The sequence below is a fragment of the Carlito syrichta genome, unplaced genomic scaffold, assembly GCF_000164805.1.
Source record: "Carlito syrichta isolate Samal-C Ts95f unplaced genomic scaffold, Tarsius_syrichta-2.0.1 Scaffold309498, whole genome shotgun sequence".
NCBI lineage: Eukaryota > Metazoa > Chordata > Mammalia > Primates > Tarsiidae > Carlito > Carlito syrichta.
In genome coordinates, this window is record NW_007253594.1 from 477,888 (window position 1) to 494,175 (window position 16,288).

The 16,288-nt window shown below is 39.2% G+C and overlaps 1 pseudogene; it reads left to right on the plus strand.

Moving 5' to 3' along the window:
• The first annotated feature begins 11,899 nt into the window (after positions 1-11,899).
• LOC103269824 lies at positions 11,900-13,027 on the plus strand (annotated as a pseudogene).
• The last annotated feature ends 3,261 nt before the right edge of the window (positions 13,028-16,288 follow it).

Below are 16,288 nucleotides of genomic sequence, written 5' to 3' on the forward strand. Positions count from 1 at the left end.
ATTGTTATTGGTCTATTTAGGGGCTTGATTTCTTCTTGTTTCAACCTAGGCAGGTTGTGTGATGTCAGAAATTCCTCCCTTTCCTTTAGGTTTTCAAGTTTGTTTCTATACAAGTATACATAGTGGTCTCTAATGATCTTTTGTATTTCTTCAGGGTCAGATGTGACTTCATCTTTTGTGATTCCTGATTGTTTTTGTTTGGCTGTTGTCTCTCTTTCCTTGGTCAGTCTAGTTAGGGACCATCAATCTTGTTTATCCTTTCAAAGAACCAACTTTTTTTCATTGATTTTTTGTATTATCTTTTTGTCTTTTATGTTCCAGAGTTGTGCTGTTATTTTTGTGATCTGGATTCTTCTGCTGAAGTTAGGGTTTTGATGATCTTGTTTTTCCAGCTTCCTTAGGTGGCTTGTTAGGTTGTTAACTTGTGATCCTTCCATTTTCTTCATGTGCATTTGTGGAGATATGAATTCCCCTCTTATTATAGCATTCATGGCATCCCCAAGATTTTGGTAAGATGTTTCTTCATTTTCATTTGTTTCCAGATATCTTTTAATTTCTGTTTTGATTTCCATGTTGACCCAGGATTTGTTTAGCATGATGCTGTTTAGTGTCCATGTTTTGTGGGGTTTTGGGAACCTTGTTGGTGTTGATATTTATTTTTATTCCACTGTGATCCTAGAGGGTACATGGCAAAATTTCAATCTTTTGAAATTTATTTATGCTTGATTTATGGCCAAAGATGTGGTTGATCTTAGAGTATGTTTCATGTGGTGATGAGTAGAATGTATATTCTCTGGTCGTGGGTGGAGTTTTCTGTAGGTATCAATTAAGTCCATTTGGTCAAGAGTCACATTGAGGTTCTGGATCTCGTTGCTGATTTTTTGTCCTGATGATTTGTCTAGGGTTGTGAATGGGGTATTAAAGTCCCCAGCTCTGATAGTATTAGAGTCAATATCTTTTTTGAATTTACCTAGAAGCTGCTTTATGAAAGTTGGTGCACTATATTGGGTGCATATATGTTTAGAATGGATATTTCTTGTTGATGGATTGAGCTTTTTTTATGTAGTGGCCTTCTGTATCTTTTTAAATTTTTGATAGCTTAAAGGGTATATTGTCTGAGATTAAGATCAAACTCCTCCTTTCTTTTGTGTTCTGTTTGCCTGAAATTTTACTTCCCATCCTCTTGAGTCTGTGAGTTTCCTTTCTACTGGGATGAGTCTCTTGGAGGCAATATATTGTTGCCTGTTGATATTTTATCCATCTTGCCATTCTCTGTCTTTTCAGTGGTGCATTTAGTCCATTCACATTCAGGCTAATTATTGAAATGTGAGAGTTGATCCTTATCATGAGATCCTTATAGAATTGTTGTTGTTCCTGTTTGTTGTCTTTCTGTTGGGTTTTGGGTTGGTTCATGTGTGTTTTTAATCTTTTCCCTGTACTCTTGTGAAGAACGTTGTTGTTCTTTTTTCCTTTTCTTCTGTGTTTAATATTTTCTTAAGTGTTTCTCATAGAGGTGGTCTGGAGGCAGCATAAGTTCTTAGGAATTGGATATCTGGGAAATATTTTAATTATCCCTCACTGATGAAACTTGGGTAGGTTATTTTTGGTTGAAATTCTTTATATTTTAGAACTTTGAAGATAGGGTCCAAGCTCTCCTTGCCTTAAAGGTTTTTGTCAATAAATCTGCTGCTATTCTAATTGGTCTTCCATGGTAGGTAATCTGACCTTTTTCTCTTGCTGCCTTTAGGATATTTTCTTTTATATCTACTTTGTTTAGGTGAATTATTATGTGTCTGGGCATTGATCTTCTCATTTGTTGTCTTGTAGGGGTTCCTTGGATCTCTTGTGTTTGAATTTTTGCATCACTCATGAGATGAGGGAAGTTTTCCTGAATAATTTCATGGGATGTTTGTTCCAGGGTGATCTCTGTCTCTCTTTCTGCATCAGGAAGTCCAATTACTCTTCATTTTGGACTCTTGAGGTAATTGGTCATCTCTTAAAGGTTTTGTTCTGTCTTTTTAAGCTTCTTTTCTATGTTTTTTGACTGTTTGGGTTAGTTCTATATTTTGGTCCTCAAGCTCTGAGATTCTTTCTTTTGCTTGGCTAATTCTGCTTTCCATACTTATCAGTTTGTTTTTATTTCATTCACAGTATTCTTTCCTACTGTTATCTCAGTTATCAACTCCTTCCTATTTTTCTCTTGTCTCTCCTCAGTTGTTTTTAATCTGTCTATTAATGTTGATATCTGGGTTTATAGTTTGAAACCAGTCATTCTGGGGGCTCTGAAGTCTGTTCTCTCAGTGTCTGACCTCCCAGAGTTCTGTGAGACACCCATATTCTTCTTTTGGTTTTTCTTGAATTATATAGATTTTTCTCTCTCCCTTTCCCTCCCCTTCTTTAATTCTTTTTTCAGGGAAGGTGAGTTTGCTTTTACTTCTTTTTGTTCAATCTCCTGTTCTTCATTATGAAGATTCTCTGACTTTGTTCACTTCTGAGGCTGGACTATGGGTTGGGGACTGTTCTTTTTGTAGTTTTGAGATTTAATTGAGTGGAGAAGCTGTGATTCAGAATCTATCTGCAGATCCCAGTATCCACCAATAGGTGTATGGGCACCCTGGAACCCACTTTCCACTGCCTTACAATCTGTCCATGCAGTGGGGGTTTAGGTTTGCTCCCTGGAACAAAAGGAGGTGAGAGAAAGGAAAATAATGGAAGAAGGGGGGCCAAGAGGAAGTTGGAGAGAGAGAAGAGTAAGAGGGAAAATAGACATATATACCAACTAACAAATGAAAAGAGACACAAAGCCAGAAAAGAGTAAAAAACAAACAAGCAAAATTCCCTAAAGCATACTGGTAATCACACAAAGGCAGTTGAATAAAATCATGCCTTTTGAAGTATTCTTCCCCAACACAAACAGGTAGTCTAAATAAAACAGCAAACAAAAGTGAACAAAACAAACAGTCAAAACAATAAAATTTAAAAAATCAAAATAAGAAACCAGACTAGCTCTGAGGTCTTTCCTGAATGTCTAAAGTCTCTTCAACTCTGATCTCTAGCCCCTCCCCTCTGCTCTCATTGCATGCAGATAGGGTTACTCATTGCTTGGGTCAGTTCCCTTGGCTTGCTGCCTTACAGGTCTGCCACACAGAACTGAGTTGTCTGTGTCTGATTCAGCATAGGGGAGGGGCTTCTTTCTCCTGGCTTGGCAAGGTTACCCTTAGCTACAAGGTGGAGGTTGCGAGGAGATGGGCGGGGTAATGCAAATCTCTGCCTGGAAAATGGCTGCAGTGGGTGGCTCCTCACCAGGCATGGACTTCTTTTGACTTTCCCCAATCCTCTCTTTCCACTTGTCTGGGGCCCCAGTTGATCTGCCATGATGGGCGATGATGGTTTGTGTCTGGCATCAGGCACCGGGAACCAGCACAATAGCTGGGCACTAAAGTTTGGTGTGCTGCAGGTGGCATGGGGTGGAGGGAGCCAGGAATCCCCTGGGGCTGGAGACGAGAGCCACAGCAGCAGCAGCTGCTCAACAACTGGTAGCAACCACAGCAGTAATCCCTTGTGAAGGTCATAGTGTGGTGGTGGCAGTTTGCTGCATGGGACTGGCTATAGCAGCCACCCCCCATGGAGGCGGTGGCAGCAGGGGCATGTGGAACTGCCTTCAGGAGTCACCTTTTGTGGAGATCTTCACAGATTGACTTGTCCCATCACCATCTTGCTGAACGTCCTTCGTTTTGTATTTTGTTTATTAATTATAAAGTCGTGGGGTACAAGTGAGGATTTAATACATAAGTAGGCTGTATGCAGGTGGTGTTTGGGCTAAAAGGTGGTCCTGTCTCTCCTTGGTAGTAGACCAGGTATGCTTTGTGTTGTCTCATGTACCCCATTCTGCTCCCTCCCTCCCTCCCCTAGTGGTGCCCAACTGCCAGTTTCTCCTTTGTGTTAATATGACTAGGAGTCGTGGCTCATTTACGAGTGAGAACACACAGTATTCAGTTCTTGGTTTCTGTGATAGTTCACTTAGTATGATGAATAAGTTGCTGCCAAGGTCATAATTTTGTTCTTTATGGCCATGTAATACTAAATTATGTATATTTGCCACATTTTCTTTATCCAGTCCACTTTATGGCTGGTTCCCTGTTTTTGTTGTTGTGAATAGTGCAGCAATACACATACATGTGCAGGTAGAGCAAATTATGTTCCACCAGGTATATTCCTGAGAGAGGGGTTGCTGGATTGTATGGAAGATCAATTTTTAATTGTTAGGAGTCACCACCACACTGCTTTCCATAGAGGCTGAACTAGCTTACATTTTCAACAACGTAGACGTGTTCTCTTTTCTCCAACAGCCATGCTAGAACCTGTTGTTTTTTGACTTATTAATAGTCATGGTTACTGAAGTTAGGTGGTATCTCACTACAGTTTTGATTTTCATTTCTCTAATTAGTGAGGCTGAGCAGTTTTTCATATGTCTGTTAGCTGTTTATATGTCATCTTTTGAGAAGTGTCTGTTTATGCTTTTTGTCCACTTTTTAATGGTGTTGTCTTTTTCTCTTTCACTTCATTTGAGTTCTTTTTAAAATCTGGATGTTAGACCTTTGTCAGATGCATAATTTGTAATTTTTTTTCTTATTCCATGGGTTGTCTCTACTCTCTTGATGGTTTCTTCTGCTATGCAAAAACTTTTCAGCTTGATGAGGTCCCACCTGTCTATCTGAGCTTTTGTAGACTTTGGTTTTGGGGACTTAGTCATGAATTAATTGCCTACTCCAATGACCATAAAGGTGTTTCCTATGCTTTATTCTAGGGTTCTTATAGTTTGAGGTTTAACATTTAGGTCCTTGATCTATTTTGAGTTACTTTTTTATTATGGTGTTAGGTAGGGGTCCAGTTTCATTCTTCTGCATGTGGTCAGTCAGTTTCCCTAGGACTGTTTGCTAAATATGGTCTTCTTTACCCAGTGGTTGTTATTGATGGCTTTGTAGAAGATGAGTTGGTTGAGAGACTGTATTTTAACTTCTGGAATCTTGGTTCTGTTCCATTGGTCTATGTGTCTACACCTATACAAATACCATATTGTCTTGGTTACTGTAGCTTTGTAATATAGTTTAAAGTCGGGAAGTGTGATTCCTCCTGCTTTCTTGTTTTTGCTAAGAATTGTTTTGGCTATTTGTGCTCCTTTTTAAAATATGAGTTTCTGTATTGTCTTTTCCAGGCCTGTGAAAAAGGATTTAGCAATTCGATGGTGTTGCACTGGATCTGTAGATTGCCTTGGGTAGGATAAACATTTTGACAATGTTGATTTTTGCAATCTATGAGCATGGGATTTTTTTTCATGTGTTTGTGTCGTTCTTGAGTTTTTTTGAATGGTGTTTTATAGTGCTCTTGTAAAGATCTTTCACTTCTCTAGTTAGGTGGATGCAAGGTATTTCTTTTTGTGTGTGGCTATTGTGGATGGGGTTGTGTTTTTTGTTTGGTCCTCTGCTTGTTTGTTGCTAGGGTATAGGAATGCAACTGTCTTTTTCACACTGATTTTGTAACCTGAGACTTTACCAAAGTTGTTTATCAGTGCAAGAAGATTTTTGACAGACTCCCCAGTATTTTCCAGGTATAGATTAATATTGTCCACAAAACAGATAGCTTAACTTCCTCTTTTTCTATTTGGATACACCGGATTTTCTCCTCTTGCTCTAGCTAGGATTTCCAGCAACTGCTTTTTCTGCTTCTAGTGAGATAATTACATGTTTCTTGTTTTTACATTTGTTAATGTGCTGAATTATATGTATGGTCTTATGAATTTTAAAACATCCCTGCATCCTGGGAATGAAGCCCAGGATCATCATGATGGATGATCATTGAGATGTGTTGTTAGATCCCATTTGCTAGAATCTTGTTGAGACTGTCTTTGCCAGATTGGGGTATGAGTATATTAGCTTCACAAAATGGGTTAAGGAGAATTCCATCATTCTCAATAGCCTGGAATACTTTCAATAAGATTAGTATCAGCTCCTCCTTGTATGTCTTGTAGAATTCAGCTAGGAAGTCATCTGGTCTGGGACTTTTTTGGGAAGGGAGGTTTCTTATGACTGAGTCAATTTTTACTGATCTCTTTAGAGTCTTAATTTCTTCTTATTTCAACCTAGGGAGGCTGTGCAATGTCTGAAAGCCCTTTAGATTTTCTAATTTACTTGTGTATAGATGTTCAGATTAATTTCTGAGAACCTTTGACTTTCTTCAGAGTCAGTGTGACCTCCTCTTTTCTGTTTCGAATTGTTATTTGGACTTTCTCTTTTTTTTTAAGTCAATCTGGCCAGAGTTCATCAATCTTATTTATCCTTTCAAAGAACCTGATTTTTGTCTTGTTTATCCTTTTTGTGATATTCTTGTCTTCTATATTTTGCGATTGTGACTTTATCTTAGTGATCTGGGGTTTTTTTACTGTAATTAGGATTTATATAATCTTGCCTTTGTGGTTCCCTTAACTATGACATTAGACAGTGATGTGTGATCTATTTTCTTGATGTGCATGCGCAATGATATGAACTTTCCTTTTAGCAATGTTTCATGGCATCCCAGAGATTCTGATAAGATATGTCTTTGTTTTCATTTGTTTCCAGGAATCTCTTTGTTTCTGTCTTTGTTTCTGTGTTCAGCAGCATGTCGTTTAGTGTCCACGTGATCTGAGAAGATGCATATTATTTTGACCTTTTTAAATTTGTTCACACTTGATTTTTGTCTGAGAATGTGATTGATCTTGGTGCTGATGAGTAGAATATATATTATGTAGTTGTTGGGCAGAATGTTCTGTAGATGTCTATTAAATACATTTGATTGAGTGTTGAGTTAAGGTTCCAGGTTTCCTTGTTGGTTTTTTGCCTTGATTATCTGCTAGGGCTGTTAGTGTGGTATTGAGGTCTCCGACTATGACTGTGTGGGTGTCAATGTCCTCTTAGTTTACTTAGTTGTTGTTTCATAAGTAATTTCAGAAGCCCAATTCCCCTTCCCACCTCCCCCTTTAATGGTATCCGTAGTGTCTATTATTTCTATCTGTGTGACCATTTAGCTCCCATATGAGTGACAACATGTGGTGTTTGATTTTTGGTTTCTGATTCAGTTCACTCAGAATGATAACATCCAGCTCCATCCATGTTGCTACAAAGGACAAAATTTCATATTTTTATGACTGCATAGTATTCCATACCACATTTTCTTTATCCAATAATTGTTGGTGGGCACACAGGTTCCATGGTTTTACTATGTAAATATGACTTCAATGAACATACAAGTATAGGCTTTGTTTTTATTTGTTGATTTTTTTCCTTTGGGTGGATCCCAAGTAGTGGGATTGTTGGGTCAAATGGAAATTCAATTATTAGTTCTTTGAGAAATCGCCATATTGTTTTTCTTTTTTCTTTTTTGAGTTGGAGTCTCACTCTGTCGCCCAGACTGGAGCACAATGGCCGCTCCCAGCCACCACAGCCTTGACTTGCTGGGCTCCGGCGATCCTTCTGCCTCAGCCTTCCAAGTAGATGGAATTACAGGCATGCACTACCACGCCCAGCTGATATTTTTATTTATTGTAGAGATGAGGTCTCACTGCCCAGGCGGGTCTCAAACCCGCGGGCTCAGGCAATCCACTCACCTGCCTCCCAAAGGCACGGGATTACAGGCTGAGCCACCAAGCCCGGCACCATACTGTTTTTCATAGTGGTTGAATTAGTTTCCAACACCACCAACAGTGACTGAGCATTCCCTTTTCTCTGAAACCACACTAACAATTGTTGTTCCTTGATTTTCTAATAATAGCTATTTTCACTGGTGTGAGATGACATCTCAATGTGGTTTTAATTTGAATTTATCTGATGATTAATGATGTTGGGAATTTTCTCATGTTTATTGCCCACTTGTGTGATTTCTGTTAAGAAGTGTCCATTCATGTCCTCTGCACACTTTTTGATGGAGTTATTTATATATATATAATTTTGAGTTGCTTAAGCTCCTTGTAGATTCTGGATATTAGTCCTTTGTCTGAAGCATAATTTTCAAATATTACCTTCCAATCAGTAGGTTTTCTTTTCACTGCATAGATTATAACTTTTGCTGTGCAGAAGGTTTTAGTTTAATTAAATTCTATTTGTCTATTTTATTTTTGTTCCAGTTGCTTTTGGGGTCTTTGTCATAAATTCTTTGCTTAGGCCAACGTCCAGAAGGATGTTTTCTAGGTTTTCTTCTAAGATTTGTACAGTTTCAGGTCTTAAATTTAAGTCTTTGATCCACCTTGACTTAACTTCTGAACATGGTGTGAGATAGGGGTCTAGTCTAATTGTTCTGCATATAGCTTGCCAATTTTCCAAGCACCATTTATTGAGTAGGGTTTCCTTTTCCCATTCTTTATTTTTGTCCACTTTACTGTTTATTGTGGAAATGTGGTTAGATTTCTGAGTTATGTATTCTGCTCCATTGGTTTCTATTCTTGAGCTAGTACCATGCTGTTTTAGTCACTATACCCTTATGGAGGCAGTGTTATGCCTCCATAATAGTTCTTTGTGCTTAGAATTGATTTGGCTATTTGAGCTTTTAAAAATTTCCATATAAACGATAACATTTCTTTTTTTTTTTTTTGAGTCGGAGTCTCACTCTGTCGCCCAGACTGGCGTGCAATGGCCGCTCCCGGCCACCTCAGCCTTGACCTGCTGCGCTCTGGCGATCCTGCTGCCTCAGCCTTCTGAGTAGCCAGAATTACAGGCATGCGCTACCACACCTGGCTGAAATTTTTTTATTTATTGTAGAGATGAGGTCTCACCAAGTTGCCCAGGCGGGTCTCGAACCCGCGGGCTCAGGCAATCCACTCACCTCAGCCTCCCAAAGGTGCGGGATTACAGGCTGAGCCACCAAGCCCAGCTAAAATTCTAGTTCTGTGAAGAATGGCTTGATATTTTTATTGAAATTGCATTAAATCTACAGATTGCTTTGGGCAGTATGGTGATTTTAACAATACTGCTTTTTCCAATAGATGAACACGGGGTGTTCTTCTATTTGTTTGTGTCATCTACAATTTCTTTCATCAGTGTTTTGTAGTTCTCCTTGCAAAGATCTTTCACCTCCTTACTTAGGTGTATTCCTTGGTGTGTGTGTGTGTACTATTAATATGATTGAGCTCTTGATTTGGTTCTTGGCTTGCACATTGCTGATCTATAGGAACACTACAGATTTTTATACACTGATTTTGTACTTTACTGATATCATTTATCAGGTGTAGAAACTTTCTGGAAGAGTCTAGGATTTTCTAATTATACAATTGTGTTTTTGATGAACAAGGACAGTTTGATTTTCTCTTTGCTGATTTGGATGCATTTTATTTCTCTCTCTTGCTGAATTGCTCTTGCTAGGACTTCCATTATAATGTTGGATAAGAGTGGTTAGAGTGCACATCCTTGTCTTGTTCCTGTTCTGAGGAGAAATGGTTTCAACTTTTCCCAGTTAAGTATGATACTAGCTGTGGGTTTGTCATAAATGGCTTGCATTATCTTTGAGACATGTTCCTTCAGTGCCCATTTTGTTGAAGTTTTTATTATGAAGGCATGCTGGATTTTGTTGAATGTCTTCTGCATCTATTGAGATGATCATATGCTTTTTATTTTTGCTTATGTGGTGGATCATATTTTGATTTGCAAACATTGAAGCATCCTTGCATCCCTAGAATAAACCCACTTGATTGTGATGGATAATTTTTTTGATCTGCTGTTGAACTTGGTTTGCTAATATTTTGTTAAGGATTTTAGCATTTATTCATCTGGGAAACAGACTTGAAGTTTTCTTTTTTACACTGTGTCCTTGCCTGATTTTGGTATTAGTGTGATAATGGTTTCATAAAATGAGTTAGAAAGGAGTTCCTCTGCCTTGATTTTCTGGAATACTTTCAGTAGGATTGGTACCAGTTCCTCTTTTGTATATTTGATAAAATTGTGTTTTAAGTCTGTCTGACCCTGGGCTTTTTTGTTGTCATTTTTGGGAGATATTTTATTACTGATTGAATTTCATTCCTCATTATTGTCTATTCTGGGTAACTATTTCTCCCTGGTTCAGTCTTGGGAAGGTGTATGTTTCCAAGAATGTACAAAGTCTGACAACTAAGTTTATGAACTCATTATGGAAAAAGTGATACATACTTCATTGCTAAATATCACTACAGTAACCTTCAAAATACTCCCCTTGGAAATCTATGCAACAACGCCACACCTAGTCCACCCATCAAAGCAATTTTGGAACTCTTTTTCTGAAAAGGGCATCAGAGCTATCATTGCATTACTCTGTCATCAAAATGTCTTCCATTCAATGTTTACTTTATCTTCAGGCAAAGAAAAAGTCACTGGGGGTAAGGTCAGGTGAATAGGGTGTGTGTTCCAATACAGTTATTTTTTTTACTGGCTAAAAACTCCATCACAGTCTATGTGAGCTGGTGCATTGTTGTGATACAAGAGCTCCTCTGAGACCATTTTGAACATACCTTTCTCATGCCAAGATTTTCATTTAAGATTTCCTGTTTCTTTATTAATGTTTATTAGGTCGGCTATGCTTCTCACAGTCAGTCAATGATTTTGATGCACAATTTGATGAATTTCTGCAATGTTTTTGTAAGTTCTGCTCATTATTGGCTGACCTGACCTCTCTTCATCAGTGAAGCTTTCTCTTCCTTCAGAAGATGTTTGATCCATTTGTACACTGCCATTTTCTTCATGAAATTATCCCCATAAACTTGGACTAACACGTCCACTTTACTTCTACTCTTGCCAAGCTTAACAAGAAATTTAATGTTTGTTTAATGCTCTAATTCAAGCTCTGATAATCTTGTGCAGTACACCAAAACATGCAACAGCAATAATGAATACCACTCAGCAAGACATTGCCACATGTTGACACAAACACAGGTGTGAAACACTGATAAACCAAGATTTTGAAACCTTACTGAGTTGTTTGTACAGTGTTGCCAATGTTAGCACATGGTGGCAAGTTTGGAAACTTAATTTTCAGACTTTTATCTATTTTCTCCAGGTTTTCCAATTTGTTGTCATAGAGAAATTCGAAGTAGACTCTGATGACCATATTGATTTTCGTGGTAATAGCTGTTTTGTTGGCTCTGTCATTTCTGATTGAATTTAAATTTTTTCTCTTTTTTCCTTGGTTAGTCTAGCTAGTAGTCTGTGATTTTGTTTATCCTTTCAAAGAACCAACTTTTTAATTAATTGATTTTTTGTATCTTTTGCTGGTGGGAACCTTAAACTCATTTATGTCTGCTCTATTCTTTGCTATTCATTTTATTCTGCTAGTGTTTTGCTTAGATTGTTCTTGTTTTTCTAGTTCCTTGAGGTAAAAAGTTAAGCTGTTGATTTCCATTCTCTCTATTTTATATAGGCATTTAAATGCTATAAACTTTCCTCTCAGGACTTATTTTGCTGCATCCCTGAGGTTTTGGTATGCTGTGTCACTATTTTCATTTGTTTCAACAAATATTTTGATTTCTGCTGTAATTTCATTGTTTGCCTAAGGGTCATCCAAGAGAGATTTTTCAGGCTCCATGTAGTTTTGGGAGGTTCTCTTAGTGTTGATTTTCAATATTCCACTGTGACCTGAAAGGATGCTTGCTATAATTAATTTTGATGTTTTAAATTTATTGAGACTTGCTTTATGGCCAAGCATGTCATCTATTTTGGAGAATGTCCCGTGTGGAGATGAGAAGAATATATATTTCACAGTTGCATGAAAATTTCTGTAGATACCTGCTAGGTCCACTTGGTCCATAGTCCAGCTTAAAATTCAGTGATTGACCTTTGAGACCACATCTGCCCACTCACACTGTTCCATGCCCTTGCTCTGCTGCCAGTCCACACCACACCAGCTCACCATGGATGATGATGTTTCTGTTCTCATCATTGATAATAGCTCCAGCATGTGCAAAGCTGACTTTGTGGGCAACGATGCCCCCTAGGCTGTCTTCTCTTCAATTGTGGGGTGCCTGCAACATCAGGGTGTGATGGTGGGCATGGTCTGAAGGACCCCTACATGGTTGGTAAGGTCTAGAGCAGGAGAGGCATCCCAACCCTGAAGTACCCCATCAAACATGGCATTATCACCAACTGGGATGACATGGAGATCTGGCACCACACCTTCTACAACAAGCTGCGTGTGGCTCCTGAGGAGCACCCTGTGCTGCTGACCAAGGCTCCCCTGAACCCCAAGGCCAACCAAGAAAAGATGACCCAGATCATGTTTGAGACCTTCGACACCCCAGCCATGTACATCGCCAACCAGGCTGTGCTGTCCCTGTATGCTTCTGGCCATACCACTGGCATTGTGATGGACTCCAGTGATGGGGTCACCCACACTGTGCCTATCTATGAGGGGTATGCCCTCCCCCATGCCATCCTGCATCTGGATCTGGCTGGCTGGGACCTGACAGACTAACTCATGAAGATTCCCACTGAGTGTGACTGCAGCTTCACTACCACGGCCAAATGGGAAATTATGCGTGACATCAAGGAGAAGCTGTGCTATGTTGCCTTGGACTTTGAGCAGGAGATGGCCACCACTGCATTCTCTTTCTCCCTGGAGAAAAGCTATGAGCTGCCTGATGGTCAAGTGATCACCATCAGCAATGAGTGGTTCTGCTTCCCTGAGGCTCTATTCCAGCTTTCCTTCCTGGGCATGGAAACCTGCAGCATCCACAAAACCACCTTCAACTCCATCATGAAATGTGATATGGACATCCACCAAGGACTTGTATGCCAACACAGTGCTGTCTGGTGGTACCACCATGTACCCAGGCATCGCTGACAGAATACAGAAGGAGATCCCTGCCCTGGCACCTAGCACAATGAAGATCAAGATCATTGCACCCCCTGAGGGCAAGTACTCTGTGTGGATTGGCAGCTCCATCCTGGTCTCACAGTCCACCTTCCAGCAGATGTGGATCAGCAAGCAGGAGAATGATGAGTCTGGTCCCTCCATTGTGAACCCCAAATGCTTCTAGGTGGACTGTGATTAGCACGTTACACCCTTTCTTGACAAACCTAACTTGTGCAGAAAAAAAAGATGAGATTGGCATAGCTTTACTTGGTTTTTGTTTTGTTTTGTTTTGTTTTGGGCTTTAAAAAACTCTCAGGATTTAAAAACTGGAACGGTGAAGGTGACAGCAAGTTGGAGCAAGCATCCCCATAGCCTACAATGTTGCCAAGGACTTTGATTGTACATTGTTCTTTTTTTAATAGTCATTCCAAATATCATGAGATGCATTATTACAGGAAGTCCCACACCCTCCCAAAAGCCACCCTACTTCTCTCTAAGGAGAGTAGCCCAGTTCTCTCCTGATCCACATGGGGGAGATAACAGCATTGCTTTTGTGTAAATTATGTAATGCAAATTTTTTAAATCTTTGCCTTAATACTTTTTTATTTGTTTTATTTGAATGATCAGCCACCGTGGCCCCCCTTTTTGTCCCCAACTTGAGATATATGAAGGTTTTTGGTATCTTGGGAGTAGGTGAAGGTGTGGAGGCAGCCAGGGTTTACCTGTACACTGACTTGAGACCAGTTCAATAAAAGTGCACACCTGAAAAAAAATAGAATCCAGTGATTCTTCATTAATTTTCTGCTTTTGTGATCTGTCTAGTAATGTCAGCAGGTGCTGAAGTAACACACGATTATAATATTGCTGTTGATATGTTTTCAGAGGTCAAGTGGTATTTGCTTCATAAGTTCAGGTTCTTTGGTGTTTGGGGCATATATATTTAAGGCAGTTAAATCTTGTTGAATTTCATCCTTTATCATTATATATTATCATTCTTTGTCTTTTTCTGGTTTAAAGTCTGAGCTATCTGATATGAGAATGGCTTCTCCTGCTCATTTTTGTTGTCCATTTGTCTGATATATCTTTTTTCACCCATTTACTGTTTTATCCAGTTTGTCATTCTGAATATTTTAAGTGGGGCATTTAGACCATTTGCTTTCAGGGCTAATATTGATATGTGAGTTGTTTTTTCCTGCCATAGTGTTATATGCTACCTGACTTGGGAATTCAAATGGGTACTTGTTTTAGAGGTACTGTGAACTTTGTTCTTGTGTGATCTTTAGTGATAGTAAGAGTTATCAATTCATTTTCAAGTTTAGTAATTTTTTGAACATTTATTTTAGAACTAGTTTGGTGGCAACATATTTTCTTAGTATTTGACAGTTGGAAAAGGACTTTATTTCTCCTTTGTGAATAAAGCTTAGTTTGACTGGCTAAAAAATTCTGGGCTGGCATTTGTTTTAAGGAGATTGAAAATAGGTCCCCATTCTTTTCTGGCTTGTAGGGTTTCTGCTGAGAAGTCAGTTGTTAGTCTAATATCTTTTTCTCTGTAAGTGATTCAATGCTTCATTCATGCTAGTCTTAGAATATTCTCTTTAACATTAACCTCAGAGAATCTTGTAATGATATGCCTTGGTGAAGTTCTTCTTGTGATGTATCTTGCAGGAGTTCTTTGGGATTCTTGTATTTGGGTATTTAGGTTTTTCTTAAGACCAGGGAAGTTTTCCTGAATTCCTTCCTTGAATATATTTTTCATACTTTTTACTTTAACTTCTTTCCTTTCTGGATTGCCTATGATTCATAGGTCTGGTTGCTTTGTGTAGTCGCATATTTCCTGTGGGTTTTGCTCATTCTTCTTCCTTTTTCTTTATTTCTGTCTGACTGGATTAGTTTGAAGAAATTGTCTTCCATCTCTAAGATGATGTCTTCCACTTGTTCTAGCCTACTCTTGCAGCACTATACTGTGTTATGTATCTCTCTACTGAAATTTTTTTAGTTCTGTTTGGTTTTTTTAATGTTGCAAATCTCTTTTCACCTCTGCATTGTTCTGCAAATTTCTTTGTGCTTGTTATCAACTTTATCTGGCATCTCATTGAGCTTATTTAAAAACAGTATGCTGAATTTGTTATCTGACATTTCAGGGATTTTATTGTCATTAGGTTCCATTGTTGAAGAATTGGTGTGCCCCTTTGGAGAAGTAACACTGTTTTTTAAAACTTTCAGAGTTTCTTATCTTGTTCTTTCTCATCAGGATGAACTATGGTTGCTGATCTGTATAAGTTCATTTGAAATAGAAAGTTTACAGACTTTTCCCAGTGCTGGTTGTAATAGTGATATAGTGGAAGTGTGGGCTGGCCCACTACTTCCTGTGAGGCTAGGGTGGTGGTGGGGTCTCAGGAGGTTTAACTTGCTCCTCACTAGTGTGTGCCGGTGTCAGAAAATTACCTGTTGTGATGTGGTGTTCAACTCCAGGTCAGGGCATGGAGTCTATAAGTAAAAACTGTCTACTGTTGATATGGATGGGTATTTACTTGATCCTTGTTTACTGCAAGAAGTCCTCAGTTGTCTCAGCAATGAGCTCATGTTGACAGTACATTATGCTCACACTTTAGCCCCATGTAGGGGAGAGACACGATTGGTGGGGCTGAACTGGGCAGGCCCACCTATGGGTTCACCAATGTTAGGCACATGCACCTGCTTTGAAGCTGGGTCTGATGTGCAGCCTCTGAATACCCAGAGTTGTGCTTTGTCAAGGTCTTATGAGAATTCTACCTCAAGTTCCCTGCCCAGGAAGGGGATAGTGGCTTAAGTTCCTAGTCTAGAAGATTGGAGCTTCAGGTAACCTGAGAATATGTCTGAGTGTTGAAGACAGAGCAGCACAGCACCAAGGATTCTACCCATGGGGGAGGGGTGGTTCATGCTCTTACTTCAGGTTATTAGGTGTGTTAGAGAATGTAGCACAAGAGGTTACATTGTGCATGGATCATTGCCCAGGAACATTGGGGTGGCTTAGGCTACTAATTCAATTATAAAAAATGGAGCCATCTGATCATTGTCACTGGGAGATACACTTCTTCAACAGACTGAGAGGCAGGCTTTGGTGCCTTTCAATTTACACATACGTTTTGACTCTGTGCCATAGAGATAACCTTGGTTTCAGGTCTTGCTATCCAAGAAAAACCACAAGAGCAGTTCCCAGTGTCTCCTCTAAGCATTTTTCAGTACCTATAGGTTACAGGGCAACAGAGGTTGTGGAAGAGCCACATGGGCCTCTAACATGTAAGTAGAAGGAGCTGTGATGATAAAACCATTCTGCAAGCAGGTGCACTACCTGATTTTTATCTTTGTGGTTTGGTGGTTTTCTGTAGTGATAAAGTTTGATTTCTTTCTCTTTCTCATTTGTATATCTGCTCTCAAAGTGAGTTCCATACTTTTGCATGTCTTT